The sequence below is a fragment of the Vulpes lagopus genome, chromosome 3 (genome assembly GCF_018345385.1).
Source record: "Vulpes lagopus strain Blue_001 chromosome 3, ASM1834538v1, whole genome shotgun sequence".
Classification (NCBI taxonomy): Eukaryota; Metazoa; Chordata; class Mammalia; order Carnivora; family Canidae; genus Vulpes; species Vulpes lagopus.
Window position 1 is genome coordinate 22394120 of NC_054826.1, and position 25694 is coordinate 22419813.

Genomic DNA, 25694 nt, shown 5'->3' on the forward strand with positions numbered 1-25694 from the left:
GTAACATAGTGTATTTTTTTTTCCAACAGTCATTTTCTTTCAGTTTATAGGTTGCAATCTCCTGTGACTTGGACATCAGATGGTCATGACTGGGATAATTATTTATTCATCCCACAAACATTTATGGAGTACTTACTCTGTAGTATATTATGACAAATGCTATAAATAAGAAAAGGAAAAAGACTTTGCTTATTCTTGCAAGAGAAAACATATAGGTAGATAGGAAATTGTGATAAGATTGCGCAAAGATAAAGATATGCAAAGAACTGCGATGGCACAATAAGCAACACCTAATACAGAGTTTTATTTTTTTTATTTTTTAAAGATTTACTTTTATTTATTTATGATAGACATAGAGAGAGAGAGGCAAAGACACAGGCAGAGGGAGAAGCAGGCTCCATGCCGGGGGCCCGATGCGGGACTCAATCCCGGGACTCCAGGATCGCGCCCTGGGCCAAAGGCAGGTGTGAAACCACTGAACCACTCAGAGATCCCCAGACAGAGTTTTAGAATCAAGAAGTTTCCTTTAACGGGTGATTTCACAGCTTTGGTAAGAAAGATATCATTTAATTGTGCAATGAGGGGTTAGCAAGACTCCTGACCTCAACACCTTATTGCTGAATATATGTAAGATAAAGGCACATAACTATGAGACAAAGCATCTAGAACTATAAAAGATATAGCACTTAAAGTATCTGAGACTTCAGAATGGAGAAGGAAAGTATATGGTATCTATGTGAAGAATTTTATTGGGGAAGTAGAATTTGAGCTGGGCAATGAGGTTGCTTTGGAGATTAAATGAATAAATACAGCGTTCAGGACAATACCTAATATGTTGTGTTGATAGAAGTCACTACATTATTATTATTGAAAGACACACAGGACTTACATTTATAGTGATGAAAAACTTTTTATGCACATGACAGAAATGAGAAGCTGTTTCTAAGGTTTATGGAGTGAAAACCCAGCTTAGAGAATAAAAGTTCAGGAATTGAACTTTGTTTAGGAATTGGAAAGCAGGTTGCTTTCGCTAGCTTTCAGTAATATTGGAAAGGTAAGATAGGCACAGCTGATGGAGAGAGTTTTGGAAAGTTAAGCATTGGATTTTGTTTTGGTTGTGATGGGAGCCATTGTTGGTATTTTTGTTTTGTTTTGATTTGAGTGACAGGGAGAAGAGCAAAAGCTGTACACATCTTTGTGCACAATCTAGATTTAGGGAATGGAAGGAGCCAGATAGAGACACAGAAGGAGTGATCGCATGGATAGAAGAAGAACCTGTTTCCCTAAAGTAATTGGTCAACAATACCTGATGCCACTGAGAGGCTGAGAAAGATGGAAACTAAACAAACCATTTAGATTTTCACAGTTTACCTGTACTTCAGTGATCTTTGCAAGAGCAGTTTCACAGAGTAATGAAGGCTGAAGCCAGATTTTAAGGGATTAACAATGGTTTAGTATTACAGATCTATAAGTATTACAAATATAGTGTATTTGGAAAAGTTGAAGGGTAAAAATAAAACTAAGGAGAGAGTTGATCATAGCTTGAAAGGGGAGCAGACATGAGCTTAGAATTTTTAGGCATTCCAGTATTTTTAGAATGAGCCAGGAGGAGAGAGAAAAGCATGAGTACACATGAATGATGAGATTGTGTTAAAAATACATCATGAAAATAGAGAGATTTTTCTTTCTGGGAAAAATATCCAGAGGAGACAGAAAGAGAAAAGAGAATTAAGCCTTAAGTGTAAGATTTGGCATTGAAGAGACATTTTGTTCTCAGGTAGAAGGAGAGAAAGACAATAAGTGAGGATAAAATATTACTAAAGATATATTTGTGGAGTGGAAGGGATTTGAAGAAATTCATCTAGACAGCTTGTCAGAAACTGGTAGGCAACTCCATCCAGAAGGCACAAGTGTGTTAGAGCTGAGGAGATGGAAATTGCTTTGAAATGAATTCTGTGTTAAGTGTATTAGAGAGGTTTATTAATTCTCTGTTGCAATGTAGTAATTACCAGAAGCCAGGAAAAGGGCTCTCAGCAGGAGCTAAATTGGCCTTTACCTTGATTTTGAACTTCCAGCCTATCAGAACTATAAGAAATTTCTTTTGTTTAAGCCACCCAGCCTGTGTTACGGTAGCCCATCAGACTAGTACAATGAAAGTCAGATATCCCACTCAAGGAGTAGGGATTTACAAATATGGAAAGGAAAAAAAGGTGGAATTAATCCTATGGTGTTGGGCTGGAGATTTGATGGGTTATATACAGAGGGATGGAAAAACAGTTACAAATATAGATGGGTATTCTTAAATACATTCCTCAGTTATGTCTACTGGGGGGCTTGCGTGTGAAATACTAACAGTCATGTACATATCTAGTTCTTCGTTTCTAAATATCATTCTCATCTGCAATGAACTAAGGCATCTTGGAGAAATGCTTGGTTTCAAGACTGAGGTAAGCATGGTACAAGATGAGCACGGAAAATCTTATGTCAAAAAGTGAAGAAATGCTCAGAAGGGGATATAGACAGAAGGAGAGTGAAGAGACCTGCATTAGCCAACTCTTGGAAGGATTTGACCATCAAAGTAATGCTAGTAATGGATTATAATCGATTAAATAAAATAGGAAGCCATTTGTCTATATACATATTAATAAACAGATGCATGAATAAATGGAGAGAAGAGAAAGCTCTTTGTTATAATAGAATGTCAACTAATAAATGTAGGTGGAATGATGGAATTAAGAATCATCATTTGGCAACCAACATATTGATAATTCAGTTACAAAATATCAACAGATGCTAAGACTAGTGGGTGAAAATTTGATGAGGAGTGCAATACTGACTTAGTTTCACAGATTTGTTTATTACAAAGAATAAGAGATTTAGGGTGGATGCCTGGGGGACATCTCTCATGGGACAAATAAAACCAATCTACCATCTAGTAGGATGTAATAAGGAGAACACTGAATCACTTATGTAATATTACTGCCCAAAATGCATAACCTGGAAATATCAGACAAACCTAAATTTTGGGACATCCTACGAAATAATTAGTTTTAATTTTTGAAAGTAATATCAAGGAGAGTCAAGTAAGTATTTCAAATAAAAGAGAAAAAAAGGGCAGCCCCGGTGGCTTAGCAGTTTAGCGCCGCCTTCAGCCCAGGGCGTGATCCTGGAGACCTGGGATCGAGTCCCACATCGGGCTCCCTGCCTAGAGCCTGCTTCTCCCTCTACCTGTGTCTCTGCCTCTCTCTCTCTCTCTCTTTCTCTCTCTCTGTCTCTCATGAATAAATAAAATTTTTAAAAAATGGAAAATAAAAGAGGAAAAAAAAAAGACGTTGCTAAATAAAATAAGTGGCACCATTAATAGGATCTATGGATTAGATCATAGCAATGTACCAGTGCTCATAATTCCCTGATTTTGAAGGTCGTATTGTGTTTATGTAGGCAAATGCTCTGTTTGTAGGAATTGCACGTTAAAGTATTCCAAGGTTATGGACCATGTTTCCAGTTTACTCTCATTCAGAAAAATTGTTCTTTGGCTGTAATTCCAAACTTTCTGTTAAGGTTTTAAAATATTTTTTAAAAAAGAAGTGCATAAAACTCCAGGCATTGCTACATACAGGAAACATGCTTAAAACATAATGAAAGAATGCAATAGTGGGGTAGAGGAGAAATTTACTGAGAAAATACTACTAAAAAATCTGATGCAGCAATATTTCTGATATAGATAATAGGCTTTATGGGAAAAAATCTTCCCCGGGGGTAAGGCAGACTGTATCATGATGGTAAAAGACAGCATTCACAAGCAATGCATAATAATTCTCAAGGTATATGTGCCTGAAAACATAACTATCAAGTTCAAGCTAACAGTATTACAAGGAGAAATTTTTAGATTCTCAGTGATAGTAGAATATTAAATATACACTTTGTGAGAGAGGAAAAGAGTGAGTAAAGATACCGATTTTGAACTAAAATTAGCTAATTTTAATGGATATTTATAGAAATCTGAACTTTCAAATTAGAGAATTTACATTATTTCAAACACATATGGAAACTACAAAAATTGGCCCTTTGTGGGCTGCAAAATGGGCTCAGTAAGCACAAATAAAAAATTTATACATACCATGTTTTTATTAATGTTATATAAAATGGAATGAATAGCCAAACCAATAATATATATACATGTAAATATATCTCCAATAAATGCAATTTATATATAGTTCATCTTTCAATGGATATTTAGAAGGGAACAACAGTTTCAAAATCTGTAGGATGCAAGTAAGAGTGCTTACAGATTAATTTGTAGCCCCAAAAACATATGTTAAGAAAACATTTCAAAATTTAATAGCTATTCTTGAATTTAAGAGCTAAGATAGATCTGATAGAGTTAACCCAAATACATCAAAATGAAATAATATGCATATTTTAGTGAGCTATAGAGCACCAAAATGGTAGAATAATTAAGAGGTCATTCTTTAGGTATATTGTTAAGAATATATTTGCTCTACAAAATGATGAAGAAATAAAGAAAAAAAACCCCAAATTCGAAACATTGTTAGGAATGAAACAAGGAAAATTGGAGACTAAAGAAAATCGACAAATCACTAAATTCTATGGAAACTCTACAGAAAATTTTACTAAAACAGGCAATTTTCTAGACAAATATAATACTATAATGTAACAAACACAAATTACCTACTTGAATACCTATTCAAGTAGTCAGATAAGTAGTTTTCAAATCTCTTATCAAAAAAGCATTCTACCCAGGGAGTTTTAGACGTGTAGGTCAGATAGTTCCTGGTCTCTGTTCCAGAGCCTGCCAAAGCAGGAGAAGCTCTCCAGCTCATTTTATGTGGTATACTGGGTGCTTTCTCCAGAGACTCCTCACTTCTCCTTTCACCCCATCTCATATCTCTGTCTTTTAAATTGTAATCCATCTCCTATAATCATGAATTACCATATTTTTAAAATAAATTTATTTATTTATTCATGAGAGACACAGAGAGAGAAGCAGAGACATAGAGGGAGAAGCAGGCTCCATGCAGGAAGCCCAATGCAGGACTTGATCCCAGGACCCCAAAATCAAGGCCTGAGCCAAAGGCAAATGCTTGACCACTGAGCCACCCAGGTGCCCCCATGAATTCTCCTATTAAAAGTGGCCTGGCAAGTTGCAATTGTCATTTCAATTAAGCAATATTAATTGGGTGGTGTATTGCATCGTGGGCCCTGGAATGATCTTTGGAAGGAAAAGACATCTACAAAGCAGATTGGCTGCTAGCGAGTTGCAGTTAAAGGCTCATTCTTGGGTGAAAATACAATTGACAGCTTACAAACTCCTAAATCATGAAGTCATCTCTGCATGTTCCTCCTCCTTGCCTTTCCCCAAATATTTTGGACTCTTTTGTGGACAGCGCTTTAAACACAAAACAAATGACAAAGACCCATGAAATAAACAGTGGCAAACTAATTGCAGCTGTGCTGCACGAAGCTGCACAATCCAAAGAAGACTGTGATTTAAATGACCAGGTTTAAGCAGGTAGTTTTGCTACTGAGTTACCTGCGGCAAGTCACTCTGTGCTTCGCTTCAAACAGCTGCCACTGCTTCTCCTGTTGGTTTGGCAATATTGCTGAAAAGAAAGGGAATACATTAAGTAATTGATTGGAAATCCTTTTGCAGAGTATAATATGAACAGAGTGGGGTTACTGTTATCATTGTCAGCATCATTAATGTCCAGTGTTTAACATATTTCAGCAGAAGATGTTTCTATTTTAAAAATGAATTTTGAGACAGATTTCAAATGTAAGATGGGTATAACTATGCAAGAAAAAGAACTTGGGGAGCAGTATTATATCTTTTCTAATTTGCTTGTCTTATGGTATATGTTTTCAAATGTTTAACTCTAATGAACATATATTGCGACCCGGTAAACACATGCAGATGTATCTGTATTGCTATGTGTGTCTCTATATATGTCTGCATATATGTCAATATGTCATACAGTGTATGAATAAAAGGTCTCCCCCAAAAGTATCTACTTTACTATCATGGGTGCGGCCTGATATTTTCTAGTCTGCTGTACTATAGTCCAGTTAATTCTATTTCATTTTTAAAAGCTGCATTTCACGACCTTAGCTTGAAAACTGGTGTTTAAATATATCATTTCTCATATCTATATCTTTTTTGAAGACAACTCCAATGAAAACAACCTATTAATGCTAATGGGATGGGGCCAAGCAAAAGCCAAATATTTCTTCTGTTGGATTCCAGAACAACAAGTACTAAAAATTTATGTTCTGTAGTTGAGGAGTTCTGATTGTGCTACATCCAGACTTTTAAAATTGTAGCACAGAAAGTTGGTAGGAAAAAAAAAAAAAAAGGCCACTAGATCTTCCAGTTTCCTTCCAATGACCTTTCGTAGGAAGAATGACTAAAGGGAATTCTTGAGGATGAGCTCTCAAGTAAGATGGGAGGGTGTTCTACTCTGTTATATTTTAGAGTGTGAGCTTATTAAATCCAGCTGAAATTTTTGAACTATCATCTCTGTCTTTTTAAAAAAGGGAAATTACCAACCAGAACTTACAATTAGGCAATTAAATACCTCCACATTTTTTTCAGTCACCTTAATCTCTAGTATATATAAGTAGTGAGACTCAGACAGTTTGTAATAGCACAGAATATCAACTTTTTATAAAGTGAGAGGATTTCATCTGCTTAGATTGAATTAAAGTTTTTCATTATATATTAAATTTCAGAAGTAATTTTAACATACATCAAGCCAGAAAGCAGTAAAATCTGCTTTTTAAAACATCTTGAGGAATAACAGTATGAATATACAAAATGATCAAATAATTGAGAGGAGAGGTACTTACTCTTCTCTCTCAGAAGAAAAGCCCTTATAAATGCATTAGGTTTGCTCTGAGCATTTTTGAAAAATCATGAGAATGTACAATTGTTATGTTCCTTTTCTATGCTAAATACCAGGCTTTTTATTTTACTTGTGGCTTTATCCTTGTAACAGGCATATGTGATAGGTAATAACAGATGGGAAAGCTGGGGCTTTGATAATCAGAGATAAATCCATGATTTAGACTCTGGCCTCCCTCTCTGAAACGTCAGCCCTTGACTCCTCAACCCTTGACAGTTTTCAGAAACCCAAGCAAGCATTAGTGTAGACCCACAGCAGATAAGCAGGTATCTACCTCAACGTGTCCTGAACTAAACACCTCCTCTGCTGTCCTGATTCCCCCTCCCACTCCCAAAAGTGAGTCTGACCTTCCGGCAACCTCCTTTTTACTCTCCTCTGTGGATAGGTTCCCTCAATTTACCTAAGCTGGCAACCCGGGAGACCCGGATCCTCTTTTCTTTATCCATCTCTATTCCACTCACACCCAATTATCTCCTGAATGATATTGGCTTCCTTGGTAGCTCTGGACTCTTCTCCTTCTCTCAAGACTAGCTATCAGGACACCTGGATGACTCAGTGGTTGAGTGTCTGCCTTTGTCTCAGGTCATGATCCTGGGATGGAGTCCCGCATCAGGCACCCCACAGGGAGCCTGCTTCTCCCTCTGCCTATGTCTCTGCCTCTCTCTCTGTGTCTCTCATGAATAAATAAATAAAATCTTAAAAAAAAAAAAAAGACTAGCTATCATTCTTGGTCAAACAGGTTCATTCTCATCAGTGCGTTCCTGGCTGTTATTCTCTTCTTCTCACTTATTTTGGATTCCAATGTTCATTCTGCTCCTGTCTGCTCTCTACACAGCAGCTAGAACGGATCTTTATATCTTTCACATTATCTCTGATCACATCTTCCTTGTTTCAAATCCTCCTGTAGCTCCTCATTTTCAGAATAATGTCTGTGATCCTTAGCCTGATAGGCAAAGCTACTTCTCTGTAATGGGATCTCTCCATTCCCTCAACTCTGTCTGTATCTAGCCTTTTTTTTTTTTAAGATTTATTCATGATAGACACAGAAAGAGAGGCAGAGATACAGGCAGAGGGAGGAGAACCAGGCTCCATGCAAGGAGCCCAATGCTAGACTCAATCACAGGAATCCAGGATCATGCCTGAGCCAAAGGCAGACACTCAACCACTGAGCCACCCAGGCATCCCTGGGTCTAGCCTTTTTAAATTACTACCAGTTCCTTGAGCAGCTACATTACTAATTCCAAACCTTTGCTTCTAAGTCAGCTTAAAATGCTTCCCTCCAATCCTTTGCATTAGGAACTCCTTATAAGTCCTCTTAAGGTTCTGGGTATACGTATATAATAGTAATTCTCATATGTGTTCTAATCATCCATCTTCCTACCTCTATTAGATCAGGGCCTCCTTTAGGGAAGATCCTATTTTTAATTTATCTTTCCATCCCTAAGGCTCAGCATAATACCTGGCACATAAAAGCGGCAAACTAATATGTTGTGTGAAGCACAATACTGAAGAATATTTTTCATGTGTCAGCCTCTTTAGTATACCAGAAAGTAATGAATGACTTGAGAAGATTAAATTCTCTTCCAAAATATGTCTAATGTACTTATAGGACTTTTGAGTCTAAGAAAATCACTTTTTTTTCAAAAGCGAACTTCTTATCCTGGGAAAGGAGATTTGATTTGAAACTAGAATAACTGTAATTATTTACCTTGTTTTGAGAAATAGGTGATAAGAGAAGAAAAGCCAAAGAAGAATAAATTGGGCATTCACTTTAATATCAACAAAGAATGGAATCTTTATAGAGAGAGTCTGGCAAAATCTCTACCCAGGAAGGTGTGACAAGGACAAATCAAGAGTTCATAGGACATGAATGGAACTCTGAGCCTCGGGTGTGGCTGGGTGTAACTTTCATCGGTAACATGGGAATGAATGAAAAAGCAGTCTATCTAGCATTCATGCTTATGATGAGGCTGGGAAGAGAAGAATTATATGAGGCCATTTTGTAAACTACACAGTGCTATCAAATATAAGCTTTATGACCATTAGGTTGAAAGAAAAACTGTTTTGTGGAGCTTTCCTGAAAGCTCAACTGGAGTTACAGTATTGCTGAATTAGAGCTTCTCATTATGTGTTGTCTATATTTCCACCCCCTGCAGTGTTAGCTCTCCAGGCATAGAGACCACACCTTACAACTTCATGGCTCTAGTGCCCAATTTGATATCTGGGATACAGTGAGTGTTCCATACATGTTTGCTGAATAATTTATCAAAATTACTGTGAGGTGATTGAAGAACATTCATGACAAGTCATCTTTATGGAAAGACTTGGGCACACTTTTGGTATGACTATAGATATTTTGACTGTTCTAATTAACAACATTTCAGAAAATTAAAAGAAGCCAAAGAAAAATAGTTAAGGGTTAATCAAATTCATGAAAGAACCATGGGGTTACTCCAAAGAATTCCCTGTCTTTTTTTTTGCCTTCAGATCCTGATTATTTATTTTAATATTCACCATCACTTCATTCCACTTTAAAATGACATAAAGCATATTTTTTAAGATTAAACTTTTTAATGGAAAATTTTGCTTACAGAAGAATTGCAAAGATATAAAGAATTTTCATATATTCTTCACCCTATATCATGCTTCTCTAATGTTAACATCTGACGTAATCCATTTATTTTTTTATTTAAAATGAAGTAGAGGGAATTTGAGCAACTCTTTGGTGGGAGTGTCAGAAGAATTATATGATACCTATTGGAAGTTATAGAAAAGAACATTTTAGTTATAGTGCCAGACTTAGGAATCACTGAGTCAATCATAGGTAATTACAGTATGTAGAAACATCTGAACTTAGAACTTTGACCTGTAGAAAAATAAGTCTGAAAGTGACCTCTGTGGATATGTTGCTTGATTCAAAGCTGTCCTTATAGTAATGGATCAAATAAATATTACTCTTTGGAAAATGCTGATAAAAATTTGAATAATTCTGTTCACTGTAATTTAGAAGAGAATTGAAACAATCCCATATCTGTGTATATGTACACACACATTTAACTGAAGATCATGATTAAAATGAAAACATGTTGAAATATATAGGCTTATTGATAGGAAAATATATAAGTTCACACAGTGGTAACTCAGTTTGGCTGAGTATATATAGATTTATACTTATAGCACAGTTAATTTCTTTGAAATATAATCATTTTGGATTTATTTTAACCTTAAGTATTATTTGGCTTCCTTGCAGTGAGTGATGTAAAACAATAAATTATCCAAGCAAGAATTAGTATATGAAAGTAGTTGCTCATAGTATATAAAGTCAGTAAAATGTTTCATATGAAATAAATATATAGGGTCATGTAAACAGATTTTTGTTGATTTTTTTTTACCTTTTAATATACTCTACATATATTCTTTTCCCTTTACTGCATTCTTGCTGCATTATACAAGGTAGATAATATTACCTGTGGGTTTCATACTCAAATATTTTAGGTTAGGCTGCTTCTGGAGTCAAGACACATAATTTAATAAAGGAGACCTGGTGAATGTATTCAGATTCCATGGTGTTTTCTCCTTCTTTCTGATACACTTAAAAATGTAAAGACGTCAGGTGATTTACTCAATGAACTAAGGTTTTCAAGTGGATGTCAGTATGTGTCACAGGCCCGAGAACAGCATCAATTGAGTTTTGTACCAAGATATACATCTACTACTCAAGGGAGAGAGGCAGCTTGCCCTGGATTCACTGTATGATCTTGAGTGAGTCACCTCACATTCTTGAACCTCAGTCAACCCATTTGGAGAATTAGGTGAAAGCTAAGCCTTAGTGAGAAACAGATGCTACATCTGAGATGAGTTTTCTTGTGTAAACAAGTAATTCCAAAGTTTAATTCCAAAGAAAGTCGCTGTGTGGATGGCCATGATACATCTGAGGTAGACAGTTGGGTTAAGGCTTTGGAATAATGTTTCTGAATAGAAATTGTAGCATCATAATTTTGCACTTGGGCTTCTTAAAACCATTTTAATCTAATTTTTATTCCATACTGCCCTTTTAAAATATATATACTCTTTTGATTTTTATATAAAATTTGTTTAATGCTCTTGGAGCATTTTTATATAGTAAATTACACTTCTAACAGGTCAATTAAGTTGTCAAGGTAAAGGGAAATATAACTCAAAATAGTCCAGTTATTACCTAGCGAAAGTCAATGAAAGTTAAGGCCTCTTTTCTTTGGGATAAAAGTTAACAACCAAGGGATTTAAAGACATGTGGTTTTAAAGACAACAGCTAAGTTTGCATTTTGGTTTAATTCCCAGTAGGTTACTTGTCACTTTGGTAAATTCTTACATTCTAAAACACTTTGCTACAAAGGAGATAGATAACTTAATAAATCGAAAAGAATTCCTCAAAGGAAAGAAAAGTCCTCTAGAGAAATGTTAGCCGAAGTTGTTTGATTGCTTTCTCTCCTCTACAACTGCTACTTTTGCTGATTGAAATAGCTATGAACATCAAAGTAAGATCTGTGGTTCCAGAAACTCTCCAAGCTTGCCATAGCTCTAAACTTATATTTCCTGTGTTGACTTCATGTATTGCTGTCATCCGTGCACATTTCAAAGCTTCAGGTTAAATGTGCTGTGGTTTCCCATTGCCTAACTTTTTGTATTTTAAAGTGGGAATAAGTAACATGTGAATCAGCAAGCTAATGGATACTGTTGAGAATTCAGTGTTGGCTAGTTTATGATTCTCTGGTTTGTTTTTTGGCAGCTATGGTGGTCTTGTATTTGACATTAGCTAAGGGAGCAGTAGCTTGGCCTTTAAGTGGAAAACAATCCAGGAATTTCAGAGAAGAACTAAGCAACAAGAGGCCTGAAGCTATTATCTTCTAAAGAGAGATGAAAGGCCCTCCTGTCTCTATGCTTTTCCCTGTTGCCTGCCCAGAATTCTTTTGACTTCAGTGTGAAAAGAACTTATCTTTGGTAGAATGTGGCCATGTAGTAGCTAAGTCTAATTGAGTGAGACACAAAATAACTGTTGGCTAGAGTGTGATTGTTCATGGGAGACCAAGAATGTGTTGGTCAAAGGCTCCTAGGTGGCTGCAGGTTGTTAACACCAGAATCCTGGGATTCCCCTGCCTCTCTCCCCACCTCTCCCCCCTGCTTATGTGTGTACTCTCTTTCAAATAAAGAAAATCTTAAAAAAATATGATGGGCATAAATCTAAAAAGTTGAGGGAGAGGAAATGAGAGAAAACCTATATTTAGACTTAATATCTAGAGAAACTATCTAGTGGAAACATCCAATTTACTCAACATCTTGGGAAAGCAGGCTAGATGAAAGTAGTAAAATATCCATTATTTTGACATTTAAAAGAATTTTGAATGAGTTCTCATCATGAATAATCTTATACTGGTCTCCTTTGGAGAAGTTGAATTACAAATATTTTTCTACTGTAAACTTTTTATGTGAGTGGTGTTAGATCTAAATGCCACACACACACACACACACACACACAGAATTATCATGTTTTTCATATATATATGCATATATATACATATAAAAATTTCCATATATGTGGATGTGGATAACACCCTCAAATGTACACATAATATCTTTCCAGGCTCTTACCAAAGAATATTATTTCAAGATGTACAAAGGAGGAGTAGCTTTTGTTTCCATAAAAGGCCAAATCTAGGAACTGAAAGTCTGACATCCTTGAGTTTCTGGAGTTGAAAGTGAAATTGATGAACATAAAGTAGGACACACATATGGATCTTATGTGAATTGGACCTATGTGCAAATAATTTGTTCTGTTTTCATCTGACGCAGAGTTCAGATCCTGCCAATGTTTTGTGTGGTAAGCATGTTTAAAGGATAAGGGAGTTATATATCAGTAAGAAAAGTTGAGGAGGATAAATTAATGTGCCAACCTTGGCTCTGAAGAATTATACAAACTAATAGTATTAAATGTCCATTATCCAACTCCTGTGAATACAATTGCTCTCCTGAGGCCATCTTCAGTGGGATTGATATTTATACTTGATCAGAGTGAAAGGCGAAGAGTCCAACAAGTTTGTAGAATTTATGATTCAGAAGGTAGCTTATGAATAAAATTTTACAGAAAACAAGTCTTTAGAAAATGTTTATTCAGCTATCTCCTGTTTTAAGATAGACTGCAAAAGAAATCTATATTTCTACTGGAATTCTTGGCAGAAGCTTAAGATCATTTCATATAAGATTTTGAAACATATCTCCTTAGTTGTATGTCTGTTTTTGAGGAAAAACTCGTTCTGCCTACACAAGCTCTAAAGTCAACATTTGGCATGTACATTATTTATGCTCTGATGTTCAGAGTGTATACAAAACTGAGTGTGTAAACTAGAATATATTTTAATTTGATGAGATGCCAATCACAAAGGGGTTGTTGATCTTAATCAGTGAGTTTAATCTGTTAAATGTGACTGAAAGACTATTTGTTGTGGTGTATGATACCTAAGTGGTTTTATCTTTCCAAGTTCTAATAATTTTAACACTGATTTTCATATTTAGAGACTTTTCTTTGGAGAATTCAAAGCTCTCTGATTAGTATCTTACCCAGCAATTTCTAAGGTAGAGAATTCCAAGAGATACATGAGAGGATAAGCTAAGAGATTTTTCCTGTAAGAAAAATAGAATCTTTTAAAATCAACACCTTACTCTAACTTTTTTCTTCTTCAATTTTAAGAGTGAGTACCTTTGTCCTTTTTTGGAATTAAGAAACTGTAGGAAAAGTGTTTTGCTACAGAGAAGGTGAAGAGGAAGAATGTGACCCTGGCCCCTGCCATGGTGAAGAAGCAGGAGGCCAAGAAGGTGGTCAATCCCCTGTTCGAGAAAAGGCCTAAGAACTTTGGCATCTGACAGGACATCCAGCCCAAGAGGGACCTCACCACTTTGTCAAGTGGCCAAGCTACATCCGGCTGCAGTGGCAGAGGGTCATCCTGTATAAACGTCTCAAAGTGCCTCCTGCCATTAACCAGTCCACCCAGGCCTTGGACCACCAAACAGTTATGCAACTGCTTAAGCTGGCCCACAAGTACTGACCAGAGACAAGGCAAGAGAAGAAGCAGAAGCTGCTGGCCCTGGAGGAGAAGAAAGCTGCGGGCAAAGGGGATGTCCCCACTAAGAGGCCACCTGTCCTTTGAGCTGGGGCTAACACTGTCACCACCTTGGTGGAAAACGAGAAGACTCAGCTGGTAGTGATAGCCCATGATGTGAATCCCATTGAGCTGGTTGTCTTCCTGCCTGCCCTGTGTAGTAAGATGGGGGTTCCCTACTGCCTTATCAAGGGGAAGGCCAGGCTGGGGCGTCGGGTCCACAGGAAGACCTGCACCACTGTTGCCTTCACACAGGTTAACTCGGAAGACAAAAGAGCTCTGGCTAAGCTGGTAGAAACCATCAGGACCAATTATAATGACAGATACGATGAGATCCACCGCCACTGGGGAGGCAACGTCCTGGGTCCCAAGTCAGTGGCTCCCATCACCAAGCTGGAAAAAGCAAAGGCTCAAGAACTAGTCACCAAGCTGGGCTATGTGGATGCTGTTGAATTTTCTGTACGTAAAAGTAATAAAAGGTTGTCTTTCAAAAAAAAAGTGTTTTGCTCAATTAATAATTGTTCTACCTCAACACTAAATTGAGATGGATTCTTTTACCTCCATTCAGGGGTTCAATGAGTACTTCTCTGCCTCAGAGAGGAGCTAGGAGCATGAGGTGATTTAACTGGTATTGTTAATTTCATAATACTGGTTTTCTTCTACCGTTTTTTTTCGTTTGTTTGTTTGTTTGTTTTGTTTTGTTTTACCCAGATTTCTTTTCAGGAGCATCAAATAATTATGGAAAAGAGGATTAAAGTTCTTCTATATCACTCTACCTGGTCACCAATCTTCAACATGTCTAGCTCTTTACTACTTTATCCTCTTTGTGAAGGACATCAATTGTATTTCCTTGTACAGAATCTGGCCACTTTTTTTTTTTTTTTTTTGCAACAACTCTCTGATTTATTTTGAGGAATCCCTTTCTTCCATCCTCAGTCCATGTGGTTTAGGTTGGATTACTTTCTCCACTTGGAGCCATGGGTGGCTATATAATCCTGATTTATCCATCAGAACATTCTACTCCAGGTGCCTGGGTGACTTCTGTCAGTTAAGTGTCTGCCTTTGGATCAGATCATAATCCCAGGGTCCTGGGATTGAGTCCCGCATAGAGCTCCCTGCTCAGCGAGGAGTCTGCTTCTCCCTGTGCCCCTCCCAAAACTCATTCTCCTGCTCTCTCTCTCTCAAAAATAAATAAAATCTTTTCTTTTTTCTTTTTTAAAGAGCATTCTATTCCTCTGACTGCAATGATATCCAAATCAGGTTAATGATATTTAATTCTGGGATTTCTGTTAGATTAAAAAAAAAAAGGAAAAGTTCTTTTCATCAGACTTACTAAACTATAGGAAGATCCTCTTGCAAGGAGAAAAATTACCTGACCAAGAGGGTGACCCAGAGGAAAGTAGAACAATTGCTGGTAATATGTGAATACATGCATTTACCTGTACCTGGAGATTACTAGTCCAGGACCTTTGAACTTTGAATACTTTCCTCAATTTATTTATTTAGGTGAGTTCACTTTGAGTTGAGTTTATGTCATTTAGGCCAAAAGAATACTTCTTTACATTATATTCCAAAATAACTTACACTTAGTATAATATAAAAAATACCAACATGTTGCTTATGATGTTTATCTGTGAGCTAGTTGAAAACTTCCCACAATCTGTCATGAGTGCATGCTAAGAATACCATCTTCATAATAATTTTCTCCTGTCATGTTTTAAAATCTAAAATATAATTATTAAAGAATCACAGAATTTTCAAGCTGTCCGGCGCCTGTGGAGGCTCATTAATCCCTTGAAGACTGTTAGAAGCAACTCAAAAAGTGGTAATAATAATCCTCCCTGCCTTGCTGGGATTGATGTACAGGTTATAGGACATAAAGCATGTAAAGAGCTGAGCCTAGTGGTAAGCACACATAAGATGTTTAATAATTGCCTACAATTATGTTTAATGTCTGACTCTGCTTCCTGGAATAAGTTCTTTGAGGACGGGGACAGTATCACATATATTGCCATGTCTGTGGTACCAAGCTCCATGAAGTTATGAATTAAGTTCATATTTCTATAAGTTGTTTAGAAAAGTTCTGTTGCTTCAAGAAATCACACACCCCCGATGGAAGAATTCTACACACAAAATCTGTACTGCAGGAAGAAATGGGCCCTGGGATTTCTCCTGTTCTTTCTCATACATTAAGACGCTATATGGTTTAGCTGAAAAACATGATCCTCCCTTCACTGGGGACTTTGTTGAAAGTGTTTCTGCTGCATTAGATGGGAGACTGAAATTAACTGAAATCTAACACACATCAAGGGATCATTTTCCCTGAAGGATAATAAAGGTAAAATAAAAGAATCCTGTTAAATATGTGCTTGTCTTTTGTGGAATATTTTAAAGGGAATGAACCATTGTGGGCAAGTTGGCCTGGTCTTTATCCACTTCCTCAACAACTGTCTTATTTTAGATAAATAGCAGGCGTTTTCTTTAGAAACATAAAGCGTCAGGCATTAACAGTGTTTTTATTATTTATATTCTGAGCTTCATTATGCTTGATGCTGTCTCATTTTTTCCATTATAAACCCCTTCTTCTCAAGGGGCTGTAACTGCCCCAATAAAAAGAATGGCTTTAGGCAAACACTGGAAGCATTTGCTCTTAGCTTAGGAGGACTTTTGTTTTTCCAGGTCTTGAAAATGAAAATCCATTAAATTCTTTTTAAATTATGGGAGTATTAAAGTGAGAAAAAAACACCCCAGAAATTACTGCTTTCATATGTGTCTCTTTACTACCTGGGGTCAGAATTTGTTTTGAACAGCTGCAGGACCCGTCTGATTATATTAACAGCCCCTCCTTTATTATCTGAGATAATTCAGTAATGTCCATATGTACCCTGTCCACTGGCTTCCTCAGAGATGCTTCCTGGAGATGGTTTGTTTAGTAGTTTGTATGGGTCATTTCTCTTTCCCTGATAGATGACCCCGTATTCCCAAGAAGAAAGCATTTGATTCAGAACACGGCCAACTACCCTCAGGGAAACATTGTGGTGAGCTGTCATCCTGAGGGCAATGCACCTATAGTGGACCATGTTACTCTGAAGATGATGATGTGTTAAAAACAACTTAAATAATGTCGCTCCCTATTTTGTTCCCAGAGAAGTACTGATCTAGAGACTGTCATGGACTCAGGTTGTGGGCCATAGATAAATTCAGGCTGAAGATGAGAACATAGAGATACATTTCAGAGACTCACAAGAAGTTTGAAGTCTATGCATGACATGATTTTGAGACTCTGGTTGTACCAGAATGGTCCTAAGTCTCACGTTACGGCTGGGGATGATCTCTGCAGCTGAGTTATACCAAAGAGTCCCCAGCATCGTTAATATTCTTTTCTTCTTCTTCTTTCCAGCCCACTACTGTCTCAGAATGGGTATTTTAAAAGCAAGATTTCTAGTAGTTAAGTGTTTCTGGAATACATACACATGCACACAAAATACATACATGCACACAGACTAATCCATTAAGTTTCCTGTAGCTACTTCTGTCCCAAAATAGCTTAAAAGAGAGACTTTAATTTTTAGATGTGCTGCATTCTGGAATGTTCTGGAAAGAACTTTTCATACTTTTCACAAATCCCTATTGTTAAGAAATACTGTTAACAATAGTGATTTCTGTGATGTTGATCCTATTCTCCTTCCCCACTGGATAAATCAATTGAAAGAAGAATGGATAAATTAACTGAGGTATACTATGGAATACTCTACAATAGTTACAAGAAATAAGTATGAACATAGACAAATTTTTTTTTTAATTTTTTTTTTTTTATTTATTTATGATAGTCACAGAGAGAGAGAGAGAGGCAGAGATACAGGCAGAGGGAGAAGCAGGCTCCATGAACCGGGAGCCTGACGTGGGATTCGATCCCGGGTCTCCAGGATCGCGCCCTGGGCCAAAGGCAGGCGCCAAACCGCTGCGCCACCCAGGGATCCCCATAGACAAATTTTTAAAACAATGAATGGTTAGGTTGATTCCAGGTGTTCACCAACACAAGCATTGTCGCAATAAACATTTCTATACATATTTCTTTATACATAAGTGCAAGAGTTGCTCAAAAGCCTATGTTAAGAAGTGAAATGTGTGGGTTTTGAAGGATATGTACATTTTCAGCATTATTAGAGATTGTAAAAATCTCTCTAAATAGATTTTTTTAACCAATTAGTAACATTTGACAGCTCTCGTTTTTGCCTAAAATTTACTTTTAGAATAGATTAGAGGCAGAATTATAAAGCAGTGACAATAAACAATGTTATGAAAGTTGATTGTTTATAAAGGAAAAAATATTAGATTCATATATCACATCATACAAAGGAAGATAACTAATTTTTTCTAAAGGTTTTTAGAAGCAAATATAGGGGAGATTTATTTTATTTTATTTTGTTTTATTTTATTTTATTTTTTAATTTTTTATTGGAGTTCAATTTGCCAACATATAGCATAACACCCAGTGCTCATCCCATCAAGTGCCCCCTCAGTGCCCATGACCCAGTCATCCCCACCCCCACCCACCTCCCTTTCTACTACCCCTTGTTCATTTCCCAGAGTTAGGAGTCTCTCATGTTCTGTCTCCCTTTCTGATATTTCCCACTCATTTTTTATCCTTTAGGGGAGAATATTTTAGAGAAGACATAGACTACAAAATGTAAAAATGCCAAATTTGATTGTATCAAAATGAACAAATTCTAAAGAAAACATGCACCTCACAAAGTTATTATTATTATCCATTATTTTAGATGCATATGGCTAGCAAGATGTTATTACCTAGGATATATAAATAGTTCATGCAAATCAACATAAAAATAACAAAACCAAAAAAATACACAAAGGATATAATAGGCAATTCATAGAAAGAAGCAATAAACTTAAGAACTAATGTTCTTAAGAACATTCTCAAGAACTAAACTTAAAAACTATTAGATTGTCAAAATTGAATTTTCTTTAACCAAATATCCCCGAGGATGGCAAAAACGAGAGCTGTCATATGTTACTAATTGGTTAAAAAATCTATTTAGAGAGATTTTTACAATCTCTAATAATGCTGAAAATGTACATATCCTTCAAAACCCACACATTTCACTTCTTAACATAGGCTTTTGAGAAACTCTTGCACTTATGTATAAAGAAATATGTATAGAAATGTTTATTGCAACAATGCTTGTGTTGGTGAACACCTGGAATCAACCTAACCATTCATTGTTTTAAAAATTTGTCTATGTTCATACTTATTTCTTGTAACTATTGTAGAGTATTCCATAGTATGAGTATATCTCAGTTAATTTATCCATTCTTCTTTCAATTGATTTATCCAGTGGGGAAGGAGAATAGGATCAACATCACAGAAATCACTATTGTTAACAATATTTCTTAACAATAGGGATTTGTGAGAAGTATGAAAAAAATGTTAAGATTTAATAAATCTGAATAATGGGGTGGAGTGAGAGACTTCTTGAGGGCTTCTCATTCCTAAGATCTTATTTATCCAATGTCATTCAGACTATCTGAATATTGGAAGTCTATCTAATTCATTTAACTATCACTCTTGGATAACTTTGTATGACTTAGTAACTCTCCAATTTTACTGTGTCATTTTGCAAATACTCTATCAATTTGGATTTGGTGATTTATTACTTTCTAAGTCTTACAGTCACAGAATGATAGCGCTAGGAAAAACTACATTTTCCTGTTGATATAATGATGAAATTGAGACCTAGAATATTTTCATGCATATGTGCATTGGCTATCAAGCTAGATTATAACTATTTTCAGGATGAAGGCACTGCAGTTGTTTTATCTTTCCTTTATATTCCCATGCTTTCCTTAGTGTTATGCACATTATGCAACAACATTGGTTGACTAGGTGGCCAGAGGCTTGGGTGGTGAGGGTGCAGAGTGTTACCAGAGGAAAGCTCTGTCAGGCATGATGTCATAGAATTGGGGAAAGTTGAAAAGATACATGAAGAAAGAAGAGTAGAGTCATGGAATAGAACTGTAGCCTGGGGCTTAAAGCGTTTTGGGAAAATCAGACAGGGAGACTGTTAAGGGAGAGTTTCTCTAATATTAGCCCTACATTTTCTGCCATCCATTCAGCCTGGATTAATTGTTAAGCAAAATAAGCAAGTACACCAAGGAAGAAGAACATTAGAGTTTCTCCCCACTCACTGCTGCTCTTGATGTCAGTTCATTTTTTTGGTATCATATTTATCTGCCATATTTTACTTTAATCTGTTATTATTAGACATTTTCTTTGTCATGATGAGTGACTAAAAGTTTGGGTTAAAGCTGTTGTCAGATTCCACATTTGTTTCTATTTCATGGCTTGAGAGTTTCCCCTTATATCCAGTGTAAACATAGCTGGTGAGTCTGGCTAGCATTTAACTTACCAGCTGATTTATACATATGATTCTTAAGGTCTTCATTTTGAGCCCTGGCTGAGGAGACACTGTTGTTGGACTGTGCTGAAGGCATCAGTTGGTTTTAATCGAGCCTTGCATGTATTCATTTACTCATCTCAGGTCTTTGGAAAGCCACTTGTGTGTCAGGCAGTTATGCTGGCATGGGAAATACATATTGGAAAAGACTCACTCTTGCTCCTTTCCAAGTTTATTATATCCTAGGGGCCAGGCTGATAAGAGGAGTCACAATACAATGTATTCATATTGCTGTAGTCTATTTAGTCAGTACTCAGTCATGGATCAGACTATGCATGGTAGTGACATTGACCCAAATATCTTTTTTCTATCAGACAGAGTTGATGTTACAGAACATGGAACTTAAAAAAAGTTTTATTGAGAAAAAAACCCTACAATATACTCTAGGCCGCAGTTATTTACAAACATATATGTTTCAACTTTTCTATTTGGAGCAGCAATTCTCAAACCATAATTGTCTAATTCCATCTTCTGTCATGTGTGCATCCTCCTTGCAACCAAAGATAATTATCTCTGAGTACATGAACCTAAAATTTGGATTAGGAGTGCCTAAAACCACTCTGGAAGTGCTGAAACCACAATACAAGAAGGAATGAGCACAATACCAGTGTGGGTTGTTAGGCATAAACACCAAGATCAGAATAGAAACATGAATCAGTAGCTGTAAACAAGATCTGTTTTAACTTTTTTGCAATTGATAGAAATTCATTCATTCCCATCTAATTGTTTGAAAGAACAGTTCATAATTTTCTTTCTGTAAAGCTAGGCCTGGGTTTTGATGGTGAGTGTGGAGGAGAGGTCTATATATATATATATTTTTTTTTTTTGTCTTGAAAATCAACGTCTTCATTTTTAAGTGTAAACCCTTTATCCAAAGACACAAAGTCCTGGGTTGTAATAAAGGTCAGTCTGATCTTTTAAAATCAAACCAAATAGTTTCCATTTATCAGGAGTGGAGGTAGGTATGATCCTTGCAGAATTAGGAAAATGGGGCTCAGAGATTCTGTGACTTGCCTAAAATTGTACAGCTTTTTAGTGATAGAATGAGAAATGAGCCTTCCGTTTTTCAGATGTGCCAAAGGAACACTATATCAGAAGCCTGGGGCCTAAAGACAGTGCTTTGGGCTATTCACATCTTAGTATCAGTTAGAGAGCAGTCATTAAGTAAAACCTAACAGCAAAAAATTTGGTGTAGGAAATTTAATACAGGATATTAGGTACAAGCTTGAGATAGCAACTTGGGGAAGTTGAGGCAACTCCAAGTAAAGCATCTGTTGGAGTCCACCCGTACCCATTGGACGAGTGAGACAGGAGGAGGAACTGAGGCCATGTGATAGGAATGAGAACCTTATAGGAGGGAGCCTTTAATGGGAGATGGAATGCAGGACTGCTGAAGATGTTTCCAGAAGACAGGATAGGAGGAATATTAGATTCTTCTTCCAATAGCTTATAAAACAAGCCCAGTGTTAAGCCAATTTGCAAGAAAGTGGGAATCCATCCCCCTTGGAACATAGCAGAGCATAAAGAGATAAAGGGCTTGGTATGAGGGAAATGACCAACATGCCTTTTCCAATGGAGTATCTCTATGTCTAATCTCACATGTGTGCTTTGTATCTTAAGGGTGTTTTATTGAAGAAAGAATTCTAGATTTTAAAAAAAATAAAAGTTTAAAATTTGCTATACTAGACCACTTTTAAGGAAATACTTATCTAGTATAGTATTTCTGTGTACCAAAGTACTTTTAGTCATGTTCGTTTTTAGAGTGATGAAACTGTTTATATTTTAAAATGAAGAAATTGAAGCTCAGAGTAATTAATAGATTTCCCCCATAAGACATGGCTAGAAGGTTCAGCGGCCAGGACCAGAAATCTGAATCTGGGGCTTCAAATTTGCTAGAGCCACTTTTCTAAATTGTGTACAAAGGCATTTTGTGGAGCTGCAGCAGATTTATAGGGACATTACCAGATATTTTTAAATTTTTTTTTAGATATTTTAAAATTTCAAGGGAAATTACAGTAACCTGTTTTGGATACTATGCGAGCTAACAATTTAAACATTAGATTGCTATGTTCCATTTGTTCATGTTGTATCTTTGTGAGGCTGGGTTTTCTATGATAGAAAGCAAGGATTTTGTGAAAATCATTTTGGAACAGGAAATGATGTAGCAGTGTTCTCTCTGATTCCAAGGTTTGAGATGTTGTACTGTCAGAGTACAACAGAGTTGTAACAGACACAGAGTTGTTAGGATATAAATGCTTAGCAAATTGTTAAACCCTAACTACTGATTAAGTAGAACTGTTCGGTATTTCTTTTAGCTATGAAAAAATTACTGTGATACTAAGACCACTGTAAACTGAGAAGACATCTCTGCTCTGGTGACATTACCCCATTAGTACCCCCAAAAAAGTAACATTAATGACTTGAGATTGTGCATGGGGAGAACTCTCAATTGCCCATACTGTTCTTCCAGAATCTAAGCCTATGATCACCACCTTTGTTTACTTTTATATAAAGAGTGACATGGGCTACAGTAGAGTTTAGCAATTTAAAGCCAAGGTCATCCTTATAAAAAAAAGAAAGCTGTGTGCATCCTTAGACTATTCTTAACTTGTGCCTCAAATCAGTGAGTGGAGATTCTGGAAGATAACTTGCTGGTTTATCAAACGCTCAAAGACCACATGCAAGACCAGCATGGCACATCGTTTCTAATGCTTTCTATCAGTGCTTGCTCTTATCTCAACTAGTCTTTGCCGTGAGTTCACTTGAGAAGCTTAACTGCAGCAGTAGGGTTGCCATCTCTTTAATCATCACTCAGATATTAGTTTTTTCCCTTTCAAACTGTAATTCTTGAAATGATTTTTATATCTTGAACACTTCATTCTTATCTCTCTGTACAGACCTCTAAAATGTGCCTTATAATGAAAATTACACCTAAATTCTTCAAGAACCATAGACATCTTAAAAGGTCAAAGAAAATAGGGATTGAAATTTGTAAGTGATGTTATTTTAAACAAGAATGAGTGAAACTGACATCTTGTGACATTATAGAGTGGTGGAACATTTTATACCTTGGAAACTGGAGAAATGAAAATCTTGAGATCAAAAAATGAGAGATAGAAATCTGAAAGAGTTCAATATTTTACAAGTGGATGAAAAAGTTCTCTTGTGGTGAGTTAGGAGAGAACCAGAATTCCTAATAGTTGCAATGAAAATACTCTCTTAAAGATTTTTAAATGTATAGTACAGGTGCTATGACTTTATAAGTGTGAAAATATCCTCGGCCCTGGTTATTAATCAGAATCATCCATGAAACTTTAAAGAAAATGCAGAAATCAGGGTTCTGTACCAAATCTGTACCTGAACTAAGGCTCCTGAATCCGTATTTTAAAAAATAATTGATGGTCAGCTACTGATTTAAGAAATTACTGAATTATTATTTTTAAATATTTTATTTATTTATTCACGAGAGAGAGAGAGAGAGAGAGAGAGGCAGAGACAGAGAGAGAGAGAGAGAGAGAGGCAGAGACCTAGGCAGAGGGAGAAGCAGGCTCCATGCAGGGAGCCTGATGTGGGTCTCAATCCCGGGTCCTCAGGATCACGCCCTGGGTCAAAAGCAGTGCTAAACCACTGAGCCACCCGGGCTGCCCAAGAAATTACTGAATTAGATGCAGTCTGGTGTAGAATATAGATCAGGAGCATTGGTATCACCTGGGAGCTGATTAGAAATGCAGAGTCCTAGGGTCCCACTCTAGAACTACTACATTAGAATCTATAGTTCAGCAATATTCCTAGTGATTGTTTTCAAGTTCCAGAGGCTTGGTCTGGGGGAGACAAACCACGCTGGGATTCAGGGTACTCATATACTATATCTCTGTTACTCACCAGCTTATAGAAGCCATTTATCCTCTGTGAGTCTATTTCTCCAGCTAAATGAACAGATATAATTATACCTGTCCAACTTACCCTAGGACTGTTGTAAGGATATGAAATGGAATATGGAAAATATGTGGAAGTACTTCAAAAGATTAAAAGTGCACTGTTTATATAAATTGATACTCTAATGTGGTCAATAGAACCACAGATTTGTAGAGCTACTTGGCTCTTCAATTTATTCCACCTCTATATTTTTTTAGCCACATCCTTGATTGCTACATGGTTAACCCCCACTCACATTTGTTTAGCCTCCTACTAAAAATGCCCAAAGGTAGCATTACTCTTTTCTTACATTTTTAAGTCATAAGGAAGTAAGTAAGAAATTCAAGTGAAAGAATAGCTCATTTAGTATCTGTGGAGTGTCTGGTAATATGCTGCATTCATGAATATAACTCCATATATAAAATTTTGCAAATTAAGGATTTCAGTAAAGCCACTTTGGCATTATGAGTCCTATAGTCTCTTGTGTCATGGATAATTAATGTTTAATTCATAGTTTCTTGATTAATGGGTCATCTTCTTGTGATAAACTGCTTTGTGCCACTAGGTGATTTTAGTACTGGAGCTCTGTCTTTTGTGTCAAGGAAAATACAAGAGTATATTCTTTAGAACTTGTCTGGGCTCTGTTCTCCAACCTCCTTTGCTCCATTGTGACACCTAATGCTATTTGGAATCTCCTGACTTTCTGTGCCACATTTTTATCCCCAGCTCCCCCCAACCTCCTCCTACCTCTACCCCCCAATACACACCTATAAGATGTCCTCTTCTATGAGGCTTAGCACTCCCTAAATACAAGCCCAAATTTGTCTCTAACTCCACTCCTCACCTCTGACTACTGAGCCAGCTATAATCCCAAGACTCTCTTCTATTATGTCTGTGTGTGGGTCAGAGTATCTTTCTGCTTGTACTTGATGTTCTGCAGTGTTTCTTGGTACCTGCTGTGCTGGATGCTAATTTCGATTTTATTTATTTATTCATGAGAGACACACAGAGAGAGGCAGACACAGGCCGAGAAGAAGCAGGCTCCTGTTAAGAGCCTGATGGGGGACTTGATCCCAGATCCCGGGATCACACCCTGGGCCAAAGGCAGATGCTCAACCCCTGAGCCATCCAGGCGTGCCTGGATGCTAATTCTAATAAAGCCTCTTTTGTCTCTTCTCTCATAGCATTTTCTTTTTTCTCTTTCTTCTCTCTTTCTTTTGTGTGTGTGTGTGTGTGTTGTTTTTTTG

The 25694-nt window shown here is 36.7% G+C and overlaps 1 pseudogene; it reads left to right on the forward strand.

Annotated features, from left to right (window-relative positions):
- Window positions 1–2463: 2463 nt before the first annotated feature.
- LOC121486969 lies at window positions 2464–17163 on the forward strand (annotated as a pseudogene).
- Window positions 17164–25694: the final 8531 nt, after the last annotated feature.